General features: G+C 39.8%; 2 pseudogenes across 1 annotated transcript in view; one reads left to right on the top strand and one right to left on the bottom strand.

Moving 5' to 3' along the window:
- Positions 1-23,021, top strand: part of LOC148015082 (short-chain dehydrogenase/reductase 2-like) — a 54,980-nt pseudogene that overhangs the window by 7,400 nt on the left and 24,559 nt on the right. The gene's annotated exons all lie outside the window — the stretch shown is intronic.
- On the bottom strand, positions 17,259-18,190 carry LOC148015083 (uncharacterized; annotated as a pseudogene).

Below are 23,021 nucleotides of genomic sequence, written 5' to 3'. Positions count from 1 at the left end.
TCCCTCGGGAGGACTATATCTTTGGAAGATATGGCAATGGTTCTCCAATTGCTATCTCCAAAGTTTGATGCGTTCTACATTAGCCTTCTTACATCAAGGACCCATGAGACTATTCTTTGGGAGGAGCTAGCCCTGCTAGTCTTGGAGTATGGTAAGTTGCTCAGAGGTAGAAGCCAGCGGATCCGCTCCATGAAGGCTTTCATAGCAGGTTCAGATGGAGGGAGGAAGAAGGTGAAGCCAAAGGGAAAGAAACAAGATGACATAAAAAAGGAAAAGGATGATAAAAAGAGGTCCAAGTGCCCACACTATGAAAAGGATACTCATCCAAAGAAGAAGTGTTGGCAGAAGTGCCCCCATTTGAAACCCAAGGAGGGGTCCAAGGATTCAAAGGCTACCCCAGCATATATTGCTCTTGCTTCTTCCACCACGGAGTAGCCTTGGCTTGTGGATAGTAGGGCTTCTTTCCACGTGGCTTATCGATAGGATTGCTTTCAGAACATGGGTTCTAGAGGGCGATCTGTCACCATCTGTGACAAATTTTCTGTGCTTGTTCGTGGAGTGGGGATCATTTCCCTATTGCTGGATTGGCAACATTCTTTCACCAGAGTTCTTTATGTACTAGAGTTGGGCTTTAACCTACTATCTATTCATGGTCTTACATAACTAGGTGTTAGCTATAGTTAGCCCATGAGTGAGTTTGGGATGTGTCTAGTAGAATAGGTATTACCGAATATTTTAGGTATTTTAAATTGTCATTATGATGATTATTTTAGCATTTATTGTTGGCTAGCTAGCATTAAATGTTAGCCCACTTGATCACATTATTGACATATTTTTTGCCTTTATATTTTGACTCGTTGCTCCATAGTTAGTTATTCACCACTTGGAGATTTCAGTGTAGGGTCTAGTTAGCGAGAGGGAGCTATTGCAAGTGCCCTTGTAGCCAAAGACTCACTGTTGTACGCAACTGTCTTATGTTTGGTATATGGATTCCATTACTTGAGCATATCTTCAAGTTCTCCTTTGCAATGTTCTTGTGTTTTCTTTTTTCTCCCTTTTTTTGTGTTGCAGCATTCTTCTATGCTTCCATTGTTCCATCCACTTTTGATGGAATCAGTTTTTAGGATCTACATTTGTGTTGCTATCTCCTACTGATTATTGATCATCTGTGATTGCTACAGCCGGGCGACCAGATTTTGGGGATTTTCAGGCTTCCAACCTCTGCGTTTTACTGCTGTGATTCTCTTGCACTTAGTGTTAATTGCATTTAATACTATTGTTGCTTGTTTATTGTTTTTTTGCATTATTTTAATGCTAGTGACAGCATTTAATGCTTCTTTGTTTGTGTTTTTACCTTGCAACATTTGTGTTTGCAACCTCTTGGACTCTTGAAGCTTGAGCGATGGGATTTTAAGTCTTTGTCCCGTCTTTGGTTGGCTGATTTTTCCTTTTTATTTTAATGCTAGTGACAGCATTTAATGCTTATTTGTTTGTGTTTTTACCTTGCAACATTTGTGTTTGCAACCTCTTGGACTCTTGAAGGTTGAGCGACGGGATTTTAAGTCTTTGTCCCGTCTTTGGTTGGTTGATTTTTCCTTTTTATTAAAGATTTCTTGTAACAAATATTTGTATATCAATTGTTACCAAGACATATTGGCTTAATGATTCCAAATTAATTTGATGCTCATGTACTTTGAAAGACGATTTATATTATTTAAGTATTTTAAAATATGATTAAATGTTCATCTTTCTATTTAAGAGCTAGTGGCCAGAACGCCCTATAATTATACTTGGGTTGTCATTGACGAGATGCCCAAGAGAAATTAAAAGTTTAGTCAGGCGGTCATATTGATCAGAAAGCTTAGATGACTAAGACTTTTACACTCAGATAGTCACATTGACTAGAAGCCTATATATTGAGTGGTTTCAGAAAGTGAAGCCGTGCTCACAATTGAAGAAACAAACCATGAACCAGTGAACCTATATAATGAAGCTCTTCAAAAGCTAAATTTGACAACTCCTAAAATTTAAGAGGTTACTATTTTTGAAAGTTGCTCATATGAAAATTTTGATCACGGCAAAGGCTTCGGAACTTCGCAACGAACAATTTTGTCTTCAGCAACTATCTCAAATTCTTAACCATTTGAGAGATTTTTAGAGTAGAAGGTTTGGAAGCTTCTTTCTTTAGGAAAGTGACATGTGGCATTTAGAAGAGGACATGTGTCATTTTGAAGAGACAAGTGTCCCTACACTTGTCATTTTTAGCAAATACTTAGTCATTTGTAGTCTCTCTACTTTTCACTTTTGAGCACCCAAGCCCCACACCTATATATTGGAAGTCTCTCTCTTCATTTAAAACAAGCTCTCATGCTGAAATTTCAGCCGCTTGCTTTGTACTCTCCTATCTATCTCTTATCCGAGAAGCACTTTCTACTTAGCTCGATCTAATCCAAACACTAAAGAAGAAAATCAACTTGCTGCCCGCAGTTTGAAAAAATTAGGTTTTCAAAATTCTAATTTTCAGAATTGCAGGAAATCAACCCTTTTGTATATAGTTCAAGTACTTGGTGCCCATGGTTTTGTTTCAATAAATTCTTGAAAAGGGGGAGGGGCCAGTTCCCCTCTTAACATGGTGTCAACTCTTTTTTTTTTCTCTCTCTCTCTCTCTTCTAATTTTCATGGTGATAATTGATCAAGTTGGTTAAGTTGAAAGTGTTGTCATTCTCACGTTCTTCCCTACACTTACATTGGTATTAGAGCATGGACTTTTTCTTTGCAAGAACTTTTTTGGGTGACAAGATCTTTGGGCCTAACTTTCTCACCATGTCAATAGGCGAAGAGAAGAATTGTAGTGAACAACTAGAAGGCTCTCGACACTCTGTATCTATATGCTTCTGTGATTATGAAAAGATACAAAGATACAAGGAGTTGGAAGCGGATCTAGAAATTCAAGCTTTGATGGAGAGAATGCCTAAAGCACAGGCTAAAGCGAAGGTCATTGAAGATTTCCTTATTGTTGGGGGTAAAGGCACCTGCCATGAGGACATGTATTTTTGAAATCTCACTTAACATGTGGATTAAATTTTAATCACATGGTTAAGTAAATGTTGCACATGTGAGGTATAATTGGGGATAGAGTAAATTTACAAGCCCGGGACCTGAGGAAATCACAGGATATCAAAGGTAAAAGTTGCTATAAGTTATGCCGCACAGGTATTTGGTGGTATCTAGTGCCAGTTGTTGGCCTAGGTCATTCATTTGTCAATAATGGTCAAAGATGGTGTAGAGACACTCAGGAATGGAAGTTGCCTAGCCAATTCAATTATTGGCCAGTTGGATTATTTTTTTGGGCATTGAAATAATTATTATATTAATTTTCAGTATTTAAAGATTGAAATTAATATTTAATTATGGATAATGTTGAAAAAACCATTCGAGATGGTTGCCACTTTTTAAAAATGCCCATGCAAGATTGAAAAACGTCTTTAGAGGTTGGAGAGAGACATTTTAGTGTATTCAGCTTGCAAAAGAGAGAGAAGATGTTGCTAGTTTAGTCTACAGTCATCGAAGGATCTTTTGAGGCAGCCAGGGGTAGGAGAAGACAAATCAATAGCAACTGATAGCATCTACAAGCTGTTGAGATAAAGCAATAGTAGTAAATGACAGATTTTCTTCAGTTCTTTGCATCTACAAGCTGTTGAGATAAGGCAGCAGCAGTAAATGACAGATTTTCTTCAAATCTTCATGAAGAAAGTCTGAATTTTCTCTCTTCTTAGTAGTCTCTCTCATCTCCCAGCCTTTCTACAGCCTTGCTCCGAAGATTTCAACATTGAGATAACTAGAGGCTGAGAAATTTCAGGTTTCTCTGTTGTAAACCCTAATCTGTAAGTAGAAATCAGGGTTTAGTAGCAGACTCGGGAAGTGTGCCAGAAATTGGAAGTTCCAAGACTTGGATTCAACAAGGTTGAATTTGTTTTCAGTCAAATCTAGGTGGAGGGTGTTGAAGCTATATATAGCTCACCCTATCTAGACTATGTCTAACTTATATATATGTAGATTGTGATCAATATGATATAGTCTTTGGGAGTGTATATGGTGTGTCTTCTCTCTCTATCGTGCCTTTATATATCTTCTCTCTACATCTCAACATGGTATTAGAACCAATTTCATGAAGAAGACAATTAAGAAATATATCTATGTAGTATCTCTTCAATTCTTGATTCATGTTCTTTTCATGATTAAATTTGATGTATTGTGTATGTTATGAGCATATTATGTTTTGAATTTTAAGCATAGAAAAAGTTCACTTGATCATAATTTAGATTGTAAATATGTTGAATTGTAGGTTTGTCTTGCTTGGACACCCTAAAAGGTTCTATTTGGGGAACTCTTAAGAAAATGCATTTTTCAAGAAAACTAGTTTTTGTGATGTGCTAGGGTTTACAAGCTTTCTTCCTATCAAATTTGTGCTCAATTTGGAGTTCTGTGTCAAAAGTTATGTCCGTTCAGGTAAACTGGATTTGAAATAGGAAAACAAATAGGACAATAGCTTTTCATGCAGGCTTCTATGACATAGGTTTTGTCACGAGTACTCATCATCACGATTACTCACTCTTGCGTTTCTGTGTTTTTACGAAAATTAGCCAGATCATCATCTATTCTTGGCCAAAAACTAAAGCGATAATGTTTTGAGGGTTGTTTATATTTCTCGTCTATGTTGGATCGATTTCTTCTCTCACATGTTTTGTCTATTTTGGATCGCTTTATTCTTGCTCACGTTTTGTCTATCTTGGGTATCTTTCTTTTGGAGTATGCTTTTTGAACTAAATGTCTTTCCTTATAGCATAGCTTTTGCGTATGATTTGTTGTGCTGCGCTTTCGTCTCGTCGTTTTGTATATGGTGTGCAGATTTTGTGATCTCATATTGTACGTATTCTCTCAGCCAGCTATGTCGAATACTATAATGGTCAACGGATTTTCTTCTGGACAATGCTCCGTTCCTCACTTTCAAGGACAAGGATTCCTTAGATGGAAAGTAAAGATGCTTCTAATTCTTGAAGGCGATGACTTGCATGATACTGTCCTTGGTAATTATGAATGTCCGCCTCAACCAATTGATTAGGCTCATGATAATACCCTTGTAATTGAAGGACCTATCTTTGAAGAATGACAAACTATTTATAATGAGTGGGTCAAATGTGATAAAGTAGCTCGTGGGTACATTCTTTCGGCTCTTCAAGAATCTTTTATGCTTGATGTATGTAATCTTTCAACCTCACAAGCTATATGGGAGTATGTGATAGCAAATTTTGAGAAGAAATCTATTATAGAAATACTTTATCTTCGTAGTCAGCTCATTGAGTTACAATACAATATTGGAACTTCCATGACAACACATATCAAATCATTTCAGAACAATATCAATCAGCTTGTTGCTGTTGGTGATGCTATTCCATGAAAGCAATTGGTAACAGAGCTTCTTGACACTGTAAAGGATCCTACTTATGATAATATTGTTACCATATTATCTAACAAAGATGGGATCAATTTTGATTAAGCTTGTATATCTTTAATTGAATATTCACAACGACATGAACGGCGATACACAAGTCAAGAAACAGTTATGACCTCACAAGAGGACACACAGTCAGAACAAATCGACCAAGCTTTACTTGCTCGAAGGCGTTCTTTTCCATGCTCTATACGTAGGAGTCGTGGTGGTGGTAACTTCTCTCGTCTCAAGTTTCCTAACGGACATTGTTCTTATTGCAATAGAAATGGTCACACTACAGATGATTGCTAGGCAAAACAATATGATGAAGAACATAGTATTACAAATAAATAACCACGTTTATCTAGAGATTATTCTCCTTGTGACTACTGCAAAAAGAGTGATCATCCAACCCATCTATGTTTCAAGAGATGTTTTGATTCAGATCGTAATAGAGCATATGCTGCTACACATGACAACACTACTGAAGAAGCAAATTGTGTGAGTTATTCTCTCTCTCCGGAAAGGATACTTTATACTCGTGATGGATCTCTTTTTATTAATGATTCTGGTGCTACGAGAAGCATGACATATCAATCCCAATGGTTATATAGTTATCATTCTATTCCTGTCAAGAAATTGGTTTATCTTACTGATGATACAACCTGTCAAGTCAAAGATATAGGTGATTTATATCTTGGTACTCTTTCTTCAACAAGAATTCTGCGTGGAGTTTTACATGTCCCAGATTTACAAAGGAATCTTCTTTCAGTTGCAAGACTTGTGGATCTTCGTCTCTTTGTTGGTTTTGACCATACCAAGTATCACATTGAGAAAGATGGCCAAACCATAGTTGTTGCTCTTTGAAATGGTAATCTTTTTGAGTTATTTTTAAATGAAGATGTTGCAAATGTTGTTATAGCTTCTGGCGATCTTAACAACAAAATATGGCATCATCGCTTTGTTCACTCTAATTTTTCTAAGCTTGTTGATCTTTATCGATGTGACCTTGTTCAAGGTATGGAATTCAAAGCTCGTCCTCATATGGGCATTTGTGAATATTGTGCACTTGAAAAGCATTTTCGCAAACCCTTTTCCATTTCCACCACAACTCACTCTAGAGATTTGCTTGATCTTATTCACACTGATATTGTGGATCTTTTCCTCCATTAAAATCTCAATATCAATATTTCATGACTTTTATTGATGACTTCTCAAGATATACCAGTGTTTTTCTCTTGCAACACAAATTAGAAGCTTTATTATCTTTTAAGCAATATTAAAAAGCTGCAAAACTTCACAGTGGTCATCGCATCAAGAAACTTCGCAGTGATAATGGTGGAGAATACATTTCAAATGGTTTTGATGATTATTGTAATAATTAGGGTATTCATCATGAATATACGGCTCCTTGCTTACCTCAATAGAATGGTATTGATGAACGTAAAAACATGACTATTCTCAATGCCATGTGATGTATGCTTATTCATTCTGGCTTGTCTTGATGTTTTTGGGCTGAAGTAGTCTTAATAATAGTATTTGTGCAAAATCATCTTCCTACAATTGCTCCTTCTGGTAAAATACCGATTACTACTTGGACATGTGAAACTCCTTCTGTTTCATATTTTCAAACTTTTGGATGCATTGCTTATATTCATGTACCCAAAGAGACTCGTAGAAAACTTGATCCTCTCGGTTTGAAAGTTATTTTCATTGGATATTTAACTTTTTCTAAGGGATACAAGTTTTATAATTCATCTTCCAAGAAGGTAATCGCAAGTTGTGATGCTATTTTCAATGAGGAACTTATGGGCAGCACATGGTCTCAAGAGGATGCCAGGCGGACGGTCACTAGAGGACGTTGATGATACAAAGTCATTACTCACTTGTTTTCCTTTTCTGTATGATGATGAACCTTCTTCACGGGATAATATTGACTCTTCAAATCAGGATTCACAACCTGTACCTATTATTGCTAATAATGACCTTGGTGTTGATCTTTGTATTGATCTTCCAATTGATAATGAGCATGATACTTGCCATGTTTATGATGCTGATATTCTTGAGAATGCTCTCAATATTTGTGAAGACCCTGTCTCTTATAGTGATGCTATGTCATCCCCACAAAAGGAACAATGGCAGGAGGCCATGGAAGCTGAGCATGAATCTCTTCTCTCTCAAGGTACATGGGTTCTAACTGAGTTACCACCTGGACGTACTTCTATTAAATGCAAGTAGGTTTATAAGACTAAAACAAAAACAGATGAAACATTTGACAAATTCAAAGCAAGCCTAGTTGCCAAAGGTTTCTCACAAATTGCAAGCGTTGATTATCAAGAAACTTTTTCATTTGTTATTCGTATTACCATTATTCGAGTCTTGTTAGTTTTTGTTGTTGAGTTTGACTTGGAGGTTTACCAAATGGATGTGAGAATTGCTTTTCTCAATGGCGATTTAAAGGAAGAGATATACCACAGCGATTTGTAGTCAAACATAAGAAAAATCTTGTTGGCAGACTTCATTGGGCACTCTATGGTCTCAAACAATCTTTACGAGCCTGGTATCAAAAGATTGATCTCTTCCTTACGAAACAAGGTTTTATCTCTTGTTCTTCAGATCCTAACTTATATGTCAAACACTGCAACGATAGTTTTGTTATTCTTGCTCTATATGTGGATGATACCATACTCGTTTCTAACAATCTCAACTTCCTTCAATAAGTAAAGAAGGTTTTATCTTTTGTGTTTGACATGGTCGATCTTGGAGACATACACTCATGTCTTGGTATTTAGATTCAATGCTATTGAGAAAAGGGTGTTTTATTATTGTGTCAAACAAAGTTCATTGAAGATATTATTTAGAAGTTTGGTTTGGGTTCTGCACATCTTGCTAGTACTCCTTGTCTTGTGAGCTCTACAAAAAACTCATACTTTCTGTATGCTAATCTTGTTGGATGTCTTCAATTTGTTGGCTTAAATTCTTGCCTTGATATTATTTTTGCTGTAAATTTTCTTGGACAATATCTTAGTTTTCCATGCCTTAAACATTAGACTGCAACTAAACGAGTTTTGAAGTATTTGAAAGGCACTAAAGATTTTGGTTGGTTTATCGGTGCTAGCAAAACTCGGATTCTCTACATTCACTTCAACTTTTGGGTTATAAAGATGCAGATTGGGCAAGCTCTCACTTATCTATGCGTTCTATAAGTGGAAATTGTTTCTTTATCAATGGTTGTCTTGTTTCTTGGACTAGCAAGAAACAACCTTGTATTGTTGTTTCCACTACAGAGGCTGAATATGTAGCTGCATCTTTAGTAGCTTGAGAGTTAGTATGGCTTTAATAAGTTCTATCAGATATTTGTCATCCTTCTCTCTCCAACACACCACTTCGATGTGATAACCAAAGTGCTATTAGTCTTGCTAAAGACTATGTTCAACATAACAAGTCTAAAAATATTGTATTGCATTTTTATTATGTTCGATATGAAGTAAAGAAAGGCACGATCGTAATCGAACATTGTCCAAGTGATTAGATGATTGCAGATATATTCACCAAAGGACTCAATGAAGCACGCTTCACTCTACTGCGCTCGAAACTTGGAGTTGTCTCAACTTCAATCTTTGAGAATTAATCTACTATGACGTTGTAGTGCCATTGTACATACTCCTTGTAGGCACCATACACTTCACATATCCACATACACCTCAGATCTCTTGGTCATCTTTGTATAAACATATTCAGTTTCACTTCACATGTACAGATTCACTTTACATACACACAATAATCCTTCTTGATCATGTTTATACATTTGTATATAGGAGCTCGGGTTTTTCCCTTGTTCTCCCCAAGGGTTTTTTCATTCGGAGCTAGAGACCTTTGTTTGAGTGGGGGTGTCGGAGCTATATATAGCTCACCCTATCTAGACTAGGTCTCATCGATATATATGTAGATTGTGATCAATATGATATAGTCTTTGGGAGCGTATATGGTGTGTCTCTTCTCTCTCTATCGCGTCTTTACATATCTTCTCTCTCTACATCTCAACAGAGGGATTAGCAAATCAATGAATTTGGGGCATTTTCCATCTTTATCAAAGCAATGAAGGCCAATTGATTGCCTGAATCAAGGGGCAAATCAGATTGAAGACTTGCTGGTCATTTTGGACACAGCAAGGGGAGTTGGAATACTGAAAGGGATTGGGAGAATCTCCTTGTACATCAACTTCTTCTTCAATTAAGTTAAATAAATACTGAAAGGGGCGCTAGTTTTGGGGCCAACAGGGTATCCATTGTCCAAGATTATACGTTAATTTACATTTCTTAGTTTTGTAATAAATGTTACTATTGTAACTAAGTTATAATTAGGGAATTACCACCCATCCACAGAAGGAAGCCTAGTTTCATGATTCTATTGCTAGGATTACCACTCAATCCCTTGATTTGGTGGGCTTGAGGCCATAGAAATAGGGAACGCCCATTTCGGGAGGTCCGAGCCTAGGAAACATTGGCGGAATGTTCCAGTCCGTTCCCTGTCACGTTCCCGCCCGTTCCGGGCCGTTCCCTATTTGGAACGGCCGTTCTAGCAGCGGGGCATTTAAAAAAAAAAGACGTCGATCCTGTCCTGTTCTCCCTTGCGCGAGATGGCTCGACTCCTGGCTCTCGTGATTACTGTCGCGGCTCACCTATCACGACTCTTGCTTCGCCTCGCGCCAGCTGGCCCGACTCTCATCTCTCCCACCTCTCTTGCTTGCGTAACCTACCTCCCGTCTCTTGCATCTTTCTTGACTGCCAGGCCCGACTGTTTGGCCGCCCGATTGCCAGGCCCGACTCCCGACTCCCGCCTGCCTATAATTTCACGAATTATGGTTGATATGATATATTCCTCTAGATTCTAAGACTTACGTGTTGATTCTCTCTCTCTCTCTCTCTCTACACACACACACACACACACACACACACATATATATAGAATGCCGTTCCCTCTGTTCCCGTTCTCTAACTTTGGGCGTTCCCCCTGTTCTACGGGGTCCCATTCCCGTTCCCCATTTCTGGTAATTATGCTCGAGGCACCTGATTGCAAGCCAAAGCTTTGTGCTAGTGCTGATTTCTATTCTCAGCGACAAAGGATTCTCAATCTACCCGATTTTTGAATGCTCCAAAGAAGGACAGCAAAGGCAAGAAGAAGAAAACGTCTTTTACACCTTCGGGACAGCATGATGCACCGAAGATAATGCCAAACCCTTTATTTGACGTGCCCAAAGATGCTAATGAAATAAAACAGTTGGCACCTTTGGGACAAGGAATGCAAATGCAAGGCCATCACGGAAGTGCCAATCCAATGGATTTTGGACGGCCGGGTATGCATGCTATGATGGGACAGCTTGGATATTTTGGTGGAAGCACGATTTTTCATGCTATGGTTGGACAAGGACCGCATATGGGAATGTATGGCACAAATCCCTATGGTATGCAGCAACCAATGCATGGTGTGCAAGACCCAATGTATTTGGGTATGACTGAAAATATGCAAAACCTATGTATGGCAGCATTGGCTTGATGCTTGAGGCACAAAGTAGCATGCTTGGTACTATATCAATACCCCCGAATGCTTATGGAGGTCAAGGAATGAATGCTGGTAATTCAAATGCTCCATTTGGTGTTGGCGTTGGTTTTGATGTAAATTCAGCAAATGCATCCTTTTTGCAGCAACTAGTGTATGGCAACTTGACACCCAAAGGGGCAGCAAAAGATTATGATGAGGGTGGAAGAGCAGTGAAGTTTGAGTTATTCAGTGGTGTACAAAATAGGCTGAAAGCTTTGACTTTCATTCAGCAGTTTGATACAGCCTATTCAGTGGGGGAACTTCACGGAGTTCTCGAAGATTTGAAAGGCAGCCACTTTCTTGAAAGGGAATGCATTATAGTGGTGGTCTACTCTTTTGATGCAAGGTAAAGCACCGTCAACGTGAGTACAATTCAAGCAAATATTTGCATCGAATTGGTTCACAAGTACCTTTGAGGTGGGCATCATGACAGCTTGGAATAAGCTGGATACTAAGGAATGCAAGAATTTGGAGTAATATAATAAGAAGTTTTGGGATGCATTGTTGCCTATTACTTCTTATCACTCCGTACCCCTTCATGAGCAAGAGGAAAAATATGTTTGTGGGCTGCCCAAAGGAATCGGGGATTTTTGCATTAAATCCACCGCGTCTAGCATGTCTTAGCTCATAGAGACTACTGCTACAGTCGATGCTTTGCTGCGTGGGAAGGATTCGGGCTTCCTAGAGAGTGGGGAGAAGCCGAATAAAAAGTTATTTAAGGTTGAGAAAAGGGATAGATCTGAAAAACAGCCTGAAAAGTGGCCAAGACAGTAAATAAAGGGCTCGAAAACATTGGCACAATGTAGGGAATTGATGGCGGCAAATAAATGTTTTATTTGTGAATAGGAGGGTCACATTGCAAGGGATTGTTCCAATAGGCAGCAAGCTGGAAAATTAGAAAATCAGGGAGATTCTAAAGTAAAGAAGCCCAAAACATTAGTGGGATTGGTGTCCCATGATGTTAGTGATCAACCCAATGATGATGCTACTGAGTTGTGCAGAGCATGGGGCAAAATTAGGGATCAGCATGCATTGATTTTCTTTGATAATGGTGCACGAGCCAACTTCATTCTTGTTGACATGACCACCTGTCTAAGCATTAGAGAGGATGAGATGGGACCCATGGTGGAAGTTGGAATGGCATGTAAAGGCCATGCAAAGCCCGTCACACTACTCATTGGAAAGCTTCGGTTGCATATACAGGGATATGTGGACAGCGAAGAGTTCTTCATTGTTTCACTTGAGGGTTGTGATATATTGCTTGGTATGCCATGGTGTCACCGTATGCATGCAATGATTGAATCTCGTGCAAAAAGATCACTATTCAGCATAAGAGAAATGTACTCACACTTGATGTAAAGTTGAAATGTGAATCTGTCCTTGTCGTATTTGCAGTTGCCATTTCTAAAATAATGAAAACTCATCTTTCAGCATACTTGGTTTTTACTAAGGATAAAGATGATAGTGAGAATGTTGGGAACATATCTTAAGTAAGAGAAGGATCACATGTCATTTTTGAAAATGTATGTTGATTGCTTCTCTCAGTCACTTCTAGGGCAATTACTGCCTGAAAGGTTAGAAGATCATGGCATAGATCTTATCCTTGGAAGTAGCCCACCTAATAAGCCACCCCACGGAGTTGGTGTAGCCCAACAGGAGGAGATTATGAGTAAGGTAAATGAGCTATTAGAAAAAGGGTTGATTCAACACAGCTCATCTTTTTTATTCTCCAGTGCTTTTGGTGTAGAAAAATGATGGTTCATGGCATACATGTATTGATTATCGTGCTTTGAACAAGAACACAATAAAGAATTGCTTTCCAATTCTTCGGATCGATGATGTTATGGATAGATTGCAAGGGGTAGCCATATTTAGCCGTATAGATTTGAAAAGTGGATATCATTAGATACGCATTAGATTGGAAGATGTGCCTAAGATAGTTTTTAGGACATATTTTGGATTGCATGAGTTTCTTGTTATGCCTTTTGAACTCATGAATGCTCCTTTCACTTTTAATTGGATGATGGATCATATCTTCAGGCCACATAGAGGATTTATGGGCATTTTCTTTGATGACATGATTGTCTATTCAAAGAATGAGGTGGCATAGCATAGAAAACACTTAGACATTGTGTTCAATGAACAGTGTGAGCATAGGCTAGTTATCAATGACAAGAAAAGTGAATTTTTCTTGCATGAAATCCACTTTTTGGGGCATATTGTATCGGCTGATGGTATTCGCATGGACTGTGCAAAGGTTGAGGCAATATGATCATGGTCACCTTTGAGGAATGTGCATGAGATTTGCAGCTTCTTGGGTCTATGTTCTTACTACAGGAAGTATGTGTGCGGATTTGCTGAAATTACATCTCCATTGCATGCCTTGCAGAAGAAGAATGTGCCATTTAGATGGACAATAGTGGAAATTTCAGCATTTGAAAAGTTGAAGGAAAAGATGACTTCAAATCTTGTGCTTGTGTTGCATGATCTAAGGAAGTCGTTCATAGTTCAATGTGATGCATGTGGTAACAACATTGGGGTTGTTCTTATGCAGGATAGTTGAGTTGTGGCTTATGAGAGCCGAATTCTCCACTGTGCAAAAAAGAATTTGTAGGTCTATGAGAAAGAGCTATTGGCCATAATTCATGCACTATCTACGTGAAAACATTATTTGTTGGGGGCTGATTTTACAATGTAGACAGACCCTCAAACTTTGAGATACTTTCTAATGCAGACAAAGTTGTCAGAGAAGCATATGATATGGGTAAATTTTCTCTCTATGTCTCATTTTCAGATTGTACATATTGATGGTAAAAAAATGTTGTGGTTGATGCACTATCACGTAAGCCACAAATTTCAGCTGTTATCATGGTTTATCACATTGAGTTGGATGCCATGAAAGAGCAATATATTGTTGATTCGGACTTTGCTAATGTTTATGATCAACTTTGCAATATCCAAAGGTATGAATACTTTATGCTAAGAGATGGATTTCTGATGATGTATGGATGATTGTGTGTCACAAAGCAGTTAAGGCCTAGAGTTATCACTGAAAGTCATACTCCTCTATATGTAGGACACAAAGGTATTGATGCCGCGGTCAAGGCAGTGGAACATTTCTTTTACTGGCAAGCTTTGAGGCATGATGTAGAACAATTTGTTAAAACATGCATCGTATGCCAGAAGGTAAAGTGTGAAGGCAAAAGATGCCGGGTTTGTTGGAGCCCTTGCCTATTCCAAATAGGCCTTGACAGAGCATTGCAGTGGACTTTATTTTTTAGCTTCCTAAGACACCTAGAGGGAATGATGGGATATGGACTATCATTTGTAAGTTTAGCGAACAAGCCCATTTGATTCCGGTGAGGAAGAAAATAAAGGCTGATCATATGGTACGGTTGTTTTTACAACACATCTTTAAGTATCATGGTATGTCAGAGTTGATCATCAGTGGTCGAGACCCTCGATGACCAATTTATTTTGAAAGGGCTTGTTTGAGGATATGGGTACCACATTGAAATTCTCATCATCCTTCCATCTGCAGACAGATGGTTAGTCTGAGGAAGCAAATTCACAGTGTTAGATCTTTTGAGGTGCTATGTTTCAGACCACAAGACATAGTGGGAGCAATATTTGTTCTTGGTTGAGTTCGCTTACAACAACACAATGCATAGTTCTACGGGCAAAGCTCCATTTGAAGTGGTTGAGGGTGGTAAGAAGGTACCACCTATTTTGCAAACTAAGGATAAGATCTTTGAGGTTGATCGTTATGTGGAAAACTTGGATGTAGCCTATGCAAAGATAAAATATGCACTTTAGAGATCGCAAGAAAAGCAAAAGAGGGCAGTTGATCGCCACATATGTGCTTTGCAGTTTGCAGAGGGTGATTATGTATTGTTGGTTTTGAAAAGGCAAGGCTGAAAAAGATGAAAGGAAGAGAAAGATTGTATCTGAAGTTGAGTATGAGATACTACGGGCTCTTCTAGGTATTGGAGAAGATCAACGACGTGGCGTATTGGCTGAAATTACCTCCACATTGGTGAATACACAATGTCTTTCATGTCAGTTTGTTGAGGCCTTTTCATGGTGATGTGGTAGAGGATATGTCTGTTGAAATTCAGCTCGACATTGAGGAGTTGGATGAGATTTTGGCATAGCTGTCAGGTACGAAAGATACGGTACGATAAAATACGGTACTAATTGGTACCTTATGATTACGGTACTAATTGGTACCTTATGATTTTATAAGGTAGGGTACGATATTAGTACGAAAAAACATTAAGATGATTTTTTAAATAACAAAAATTATAAATCATTAAATGATAGATAATAGAATACATGTTTAAAGTGGAAATAGCCATTTCATTACAGAATAAGATGAATACATGAGGGTGACCATCGGGTCGCATAGGCTATGCAAAACATGCGATACAACTACGGTCTAGTATATCTGATACAAAAAAAAAAGAGAGACCTATGTCATATGAATCTATGATGAGACATCACTATCATCATCATCATCATCATCATCAGAACCATTTGAGTGCTCATCAAGAGAGTCTGAAGATGACTCCCCAGCATCCGATGATGAGACACACTCATACTCATCTTCATTGATGAGGTTACCATCATCATCAAATGATGGCTCCCTAGGTGGTGGTTGTGTAGGCAAGGGGGGGATGTCATCATGAGGCACAGGATGTGAGCTACTAGAGCTCCGCCTTACATATGTCTGCAAGCCACTCGAACCACCCCTCCTCGATGATGGAGAGCGTCGAATGACCATGCCCTTGCTACCACACCTACTCGAACTCCTCGCCGATGAGCACGCTGACTGTGAGTGTCACGAGTATTTGTTGCTATAAGCTCTCTATAGAGCTTTGCAAAAATCTTCTCCTCCTCCTCATCCACCTCCTTATGTATACTCGGAAGAGTGTCGCCCGTCAACTTGAATGTATCAACATTCACTTACACAATGCAGTGATGCACGTAAGATTGATAATTGTAAATGCTAAAGTCTAAATTGTAAAGTATAAAGTTTAAACTTCAAAGTTCAAAGTTTAAAAGTTAAAACAACAAATTTTGAATGTTATGGTTAAGTGTTTAAACTTTACTTGCTTTGGACTACCTATGCTCATCATAGCCCTCATCATGCATAAGTTAGTGGGCAATAGACTAGCCGCTCTAACTGTCGTTTGCTAAGCCTATTACGAATCTTTGTGTGAATGAGAGAATAGACACTCCAGTTTCTCTCACATGTACCCGAAAAGCAATTCTGGGCAAGGACCCTCAGCCAACAAGTGGGAAAAGCAAAAGCCACATACCCTCTCTGATCTGCATAGTATCCTAGCTCCTCTAGCACTGCATTGTGGTCATCCATAGGGACCACACAAGTTAAATAAGCCAGCTGGTCTGAACGGAACTCTCTATCATCCATGACCGCTAGTGACTTGTAGGCTGGATGTACCAATGCGGCAAAATCATGGATGGGCTTATGCATCCACCCCATCTCCTCTCTGCTATCTCTAAAACATGTGCACACTGTGTCTCTGTGATCATTGTACAAGCACGTGTCTCCGTCAATGCCGCTCTAAAGAAGTGAACGAGAAGGCCCATGGTGGACCCCTTGCAATCACTCATACGTAACACCCTATAAAAGGGAGTCACGACAATGACAACGGCACGAACTTTTTGCCAAAACTGCTCATTAAGGCACAAGCACTGCATGGCTTTGGCCTTCTTTGTCTCATGCTCATCCCACTCATTCCATAGAGTGAACACCACTGTCTGGCGCAAGGCAGACTGCACCTCATAAAGGTGCTCCAACAATAACCACATGTAAGCAAAGCGAGTTGAAGAAGGCTTCTTCAACTCCAGTGTGCTATGCTCACGATACATCGCAAGCACCTTTACCTTTACCATGAAGAATGTGACAATTGATGTAGCTTTGCGGACCATCCTCTTCACCCACTTGAGGTTCCCAATGTCCTCCATGAGCAAGTCCAAACAATGGCTTGCACATGGAGTCCACACAATGGTAGGGAACTCGGCCTCAAGCAAACGGCCCATGCGCCGACAATTCGATGCATTGTCGGTAACAACTTGCACCACATTTGAGGGGCCTACCTACAACCACAATTTACAAATTACAAGATGATATTTATTATTATCATAATGAAAGAAAGTGAAACAAGTTTAAAACGCAAATTGCAATGTATACCTCAATGATAGCTTGTCGAATGTGGCGGTAGATGAATGCGCCCGTCGTTTTTCTCCCCCTCTTGCCGGTATCTATGGCCCACAAAAAGTAAGTGCTGAGTGGACATGAGATGAGTATGCTGATGATGTCCCGTTTCTTACGATCACTCCATCCATCGGTGAGAATGGAGCAACCATATTTTATCCATGCGGCCCGAATAGGATTAAGGGCTCTATCAATCCTCTCCTTCTCTTCATCAATCTTTCTCGTCCTTATGTCGTTGTATGTGATACCGGTCCATCCTTCACATGGACCCACATTGGCAATGGCTTTTATCATCTTCTTCCATTGCTCTTGCTTTAGAACATTGAATGCAAGATTGCACTCAATCACCGTGCATGTAATTTCAATGTCTGCAAGTCGTTGCCTTTCTCTAAGAAAGGCAACCGATCCATACACATGACCGGGAGCTTGAGAGAGAGACGATTGTCTCTCTAGCACTGCATGAGCCTTCACTCTTTGTCTTTTGTCGGAGCCGGATGCGGATGTGGAGCCCCCACCACCAATGGTAGAGGCCTCTCCCACATCAGTTGAAGATACGCCCACATTGGATGCTTCCTCGTTAGTAGGCATAGGAGTTGGTGCTAATAAGCCACTTGCTCCTCCTCTTGTGGATCCCCCTCTCATCTTGGCGAGAATCTCATCCGGAATGTTTTGAGGGATCTCCTTGCATGGAGCAACTTGCCCCCCCGTCTTGGAAAGATGTTGGAGAAGTCGAGTTGCACCACTTGTATAGTGCTTCCTGCAATACTTGCATGTCCAATGGTGGGAGTTGGACTTCTTTGTGTCCCTCTCCACATGGATCACATTTAATTGAAGGCCTCATGCTTCTCACGAGTCATGGTGCCGATACGGATAAAGAGGCCACGCACAGAGAGAGAGAGAGAGAGAGAGAGAGAGAGAGAGAGAGAGAGAGAGAGAGAGAGAGAGAGAGAGAGAGAGAGAGAGAGAGAGAGAGAGATGCTTGAGTCTCGACTCTTGAAAGTTGAGAGGGAGACTTGAGAGGCCCAAGGATTGGGGTAAAGTTAAAAGAGCAAGAGTGAGAGAGAGGGGATGGGAGATGAGAATGGCAAATGCTTTGATAGGGGATGGGAGATGAGATTTGAGAATGGCAGATGTTTCGATAGGGTACCCGGGTGTGGGAAAGAGGGGATGGGAGGTGAGATTCGAGAATGACAAATCATAAGTCCATTCAAGAATCAAGATCTAAGAGAGGAAGATGAGAATGGTAAGTCACAAGTGCTTGCTGAATTGGTGTGGAAGCATGGAGGAGAGGAGCACCTTTGGTAGATGAGAGAAGGGTTAAAGAGGGATTAACGGTCAAAGAGAGGGTTGCCAGCTAGAAGGAATCCAAAGAGGGTTGGAGAGGGGAGTGTATGGCTAGAAAAGAGGGTGGGGTGAGGTATCCAAGGCTTCCCACCCCCCAAAAAGTGCCACGCAAGCAGGTGGAGTAAAAGCGGGGGCGCAAGAAACATGTGACGTGGCCGAAATATGCCAAAAATAACGTACAAATTTGTATGGATACGTACCGTACGGTTCGTACTGTACGAATATGTTTGTATGATGTACAAAGGCAACTATGGATTTTGGTACCTGAGGTGATTTTGACACATAAGGAAAGAAAGGTTAAAGGTAAAGTTTCCAGGAGATACTTGGTGAAATTTCAGAATTATTCACCAATGGATGCCAAATGGATGGAATAGGATGACTCGGCAGGACATCCTCAGTTGTTGCAGCTTTACCTAGATGCCTTTCAGTTAGAGCCGACTTTAGTTCAAGCTTGTTAGGTTTAGCAGAGCAAGGGTTCGGAGAGTATTGCCTAATACTCAAGGGGAATGTAGCACTTACACTCCTCCAGTTATGAATAGCTCTCGTATGTAGTGAATCGTAGATGTATTCAGCATGCATCCAAGGTACTGCGTTGAGAGTTTGTTTACAAACGGCCATGAGGTCACCACTTAGTGTACTAGTCACTGTGAGATGTATGTCAATGAGTATGAGTTTCACCCGGGCACCGGAACTATACTTTTGTATCAACTTATGATCAATTTGGCATGAATTTTGCCTCAATTTTGAGACAAAAATTTTGATAAGTTTCAGCTCAGTTTTTGATCAGCTTGAGAACCGTTTATGGTCACTTTTGGGATCACTTTTGCATCAGTTTTTGCAATGAGTTTGTGATCAGTTTGGGATCACATTTGTAGCAGTTTGTGATTAGTTCTCAGACCAACAAGTGTTCAATTTTTGATCAGATTATGCTTAGTTTTCAATGGTTTACATCTAGTTTCATGGACAACAGCATATGTTATGATGCCATTGATGTTTTAGCCATGGTTTATGCTTGGTTATGCTATGGTTTGGTTTTGCTAGATGAGTTGAGCTCGTGAGAAATAGACATTTCATATGATAAACTGGCAATGTTTTTGAGATTCTTTGTGAGTTTTATGTTATGTTACGTTGGCTCGTAATTTTCAACATGTGTTGGGCATATGGAATGGTTGAGCAACAGTGCGCAATGTTGTGTTAACTATGATGCCTTGTGAAAATTCCGATCCACTATTTTGCTTTTGATGCATTTGACAGTGCAATCGAGGACGATTGCAAGGATTTTAAGGGGGAGGGTTGTCATGAGGATATTTATTTTTGAAACCTCACTTAACATGTGGATTAATTTTTAATCACATGATTAAGTAAATGTTGCAATGTGAGGTGTAACTGGGGTTAGAGTAAATTAACGAGCTTGAGACCTGAGGAAATCACAGGATGTCAAAGGCAAAAGTTGCTATAAGTTATGCCGCACAGGTACTTGGTGGTATCTGGTGCCAGTTGTTGGCCTAGGTCGCTCATTTGGCCATAAGTGTCAATTGACATTAGAGAAGTGGCGTTTAATGTTATCTAACACCAATCTGATGGTCAAAGATGGTGTAGAGACACTTGGGAATGGAAGTTGCCTAACCAATTTAATTATTGGTCAGTTAGATGATTTTTTTGGACATTGAAATAATTATTAGATGAATTTTCAGTATTTAAAGATTGAAAATTAGTATTTAATTATGGATAATGTTGAAAAAGCCATTTGGGAAGGTTATCACTTGTTAAAAATGCCCATGCAAGGCTGAAAAACGTCTTTAGAGGTTGGAGAGAGACATTTTAGTGTATTTAGCCTGCAAGAGAGAGAGAGAAGATATTGCTGGCTTAATCTATAGCCATTGGAGGATCTTTTGAGGCAGCTAGGGGTAGGAGAAGATAAATCAACAGCAGATGACAGCATCTACAGGCTGTTGAGATAGAGCAGTAGTAGTGAATGATTGATTTTCTTCAGTTCTTTGCATCTACAAGCTGTTGAGACAAGGCAGCGGTAGGAAATCACAGATTTTCTTCAGTTCTTTACGAAGAAAGTCTGAATTTTCTCTTTTCTCAACAATCTCTCTCATCTCCTAGTCTTTCTATAGTCTTGGTCCAAAGATTACATCATTGAGATCACCAGAGGCTGAGAAATTTTAGGTTTCTCTGCTATAAACCCTAATCTGTAAGTAGAAATTAGGGTTTAGCAGCAGACTCGGGAAGCGTGCCAGAAATTGGAAGTTCCAAGACTTGGATTCAATAGGGATGAAGCTGTTTTTAGTCAAATTTAGGCGGAGGGACTAGCAAATCAATGAATTTGGGATTTTTCCATCTCCATAAAAGCGGTGAAGACCAATGGACTGCCTGAGTTAAGGGGCAAATCAGATTGAAGACTTGGTGGTCATTTTGGACAACAAGGGGAGTTGGAATACTGAAAGGGATTGGGAGAATCCCAATGTATATCACCTTTTTCTTCAATTAAGTTAAATAAGTATAGAAAGGGGCGCTAATTTTGGGGCCAATAGGGTGTCCATTGTCCAAGATTATAAGTTAATTTGCATTTCTCAGTTTTGTAATAAATGTTACTGTTGTAACTAAGTTGTAATTAGGGAATTACCACCCATTTACAAAAGGAAGCCTGGTTTCAGCACCTGTGCCTAGCCGCCTGTGTCTTAGTTACACTGATAGTACTCGCTGTCACGGACATGCCATGATCGAGTGTATGGATTTAATTCTTGCTCATGCCATATGAATCCACACCCCATGCAAATGCACTCTTAATAGGGCATCCTCGAGCCAACCATGCGAACCCACCCTTGCCACATCATCATAGAACCTTCTAGAAGATATGCCATGTCATCACTTGCTTCATCGATGATGTCATTATGAAACATTTTAGATCTTTAGTTGCCCTTCAACACCTATAAAAGGAGGGGCTCGCTAAAGAGCTCCTTAGTCTTGCCAATGCCAGACTTGGGAGCTCAAGAAGTCGAGACCTCCAAGTAAGTAACTTCGAGTTCTAGTTCTAGTTCTTGTCTAGTCATGGTATCTAGTCTTGTCTTGTCTTCCATTATAGTCGTGTTGTCTTGTCACCTTGTAATCTTGTAGTACGAGATCTTGTCTAGTAGTGTCTTGTATCTCGTTCATCCCCGTAGAGGGAGATCTTGTAATTTTGATATCTTATATCCATACCTACAGTCTCGGGTTGTGGAATCCTTCATATCCTATCGAGTCCTGTTGTTTATACCTATGGTCTTGGGTTGTGGGATTTTTTGTATTTTGTTAAGTTATCATTTTATCTTGTGCCCCTATGTGGGATTCTTTTGTAATTAGAATTCTTGTAACAAATCTTGCATCTAGTCTTGTCTCTCGAGCATAATCTAGTGCTCCCATAATACCCACATATTGAAGGCCAGCCACACATTGTGACTGTTGGAGTTCCCACATCTTGTGTCTCTCTCTCTTGCTCTTGCTCCTTTCACCATAGCTCTTGCTTCTGCTCCATACTTGTAGTTTAGGGCTCACTCCCTTCAACTAGTATGAGAGCCATTGCACCGGCATTGAGGAGCTCAAGCCGACAATGCTTCAGCTTACATTTAAAGGTTTCTTCATTGGCAGCCATAGCTTCTTATTTGAAGGTATGCTTTTGATACTCCGTATCTCCCAAGCTACTTCTAGCTGTGTTGGACCTCTTCTAGGCCTTTCTTGGCAACTCTCGGAGCTTGCCTTGGCCCCCATTTGCCTCAGTACACCTTGTCGCACCCCCAAGACAAGTTGCATGATTTATGCCTGTTCCTTGCCTAATCTCCTGTACTAAGCCCAAGCACTCCTCCAGCTCTCTAATAGGCTCCTGGCACTCTTGGCATCCCTGATGATCTTTGGCAACACCTTCCAACACTTGTATTCGGCATTGGGCATTAGTTGGAGCTCTTGGGACCATTGATTCACAGTTTGTGACAATTTGCTGTCATACAGTTCAAAACAGCACTTCATTCATTGTTTGGAGGTCACTTATGCTTCTTGAGATGTCTATTTGATACCGGATCATTTGGGGATGTTATGCCAATGTATTAATACTATGTAACTGATTTGAGCACTCTTTTGCTTGGTTTCACAGAGGTTTTTTATTGTTGTAATAAGTAGAGATGAATGCTATTTTATTACTAAAAGCATATGCCTATTGCTCCTGAGTGCTTATTGATTATTCGAGGTGATGTACCAATGCTTATGGTTCATGTTACATGCTTGGTTATGCTCCCGGGTTGCTTTTGAGCTGAGATTGGAGTTTTGCATCTTGACATTGGTTGTCATTCACTGTTAAGTATGGCT

This window comes from Lygodium microphyllum, chromosome 24, assembly GCF_053477565.2.
Source record: "Lygodium microphyllum isolate KBCC chromosome 24, Lygodium_microphyllum_v1.1.10, whole genome shotgun sequence".
In the NCBI taxonomy this organism is placed as follows: Eukaryota; Viridiplantae; Streptophyta; class Polypodiopsida; order Schizaeales; family Lygodiaceae; genus Lygodium; species Lygodium microphyllum.
The sequence above is the reverse complement of the archived record's forward strand: the minus strand, read 5'-3'. Positions and strand labels throughout refer to the sequence as shown.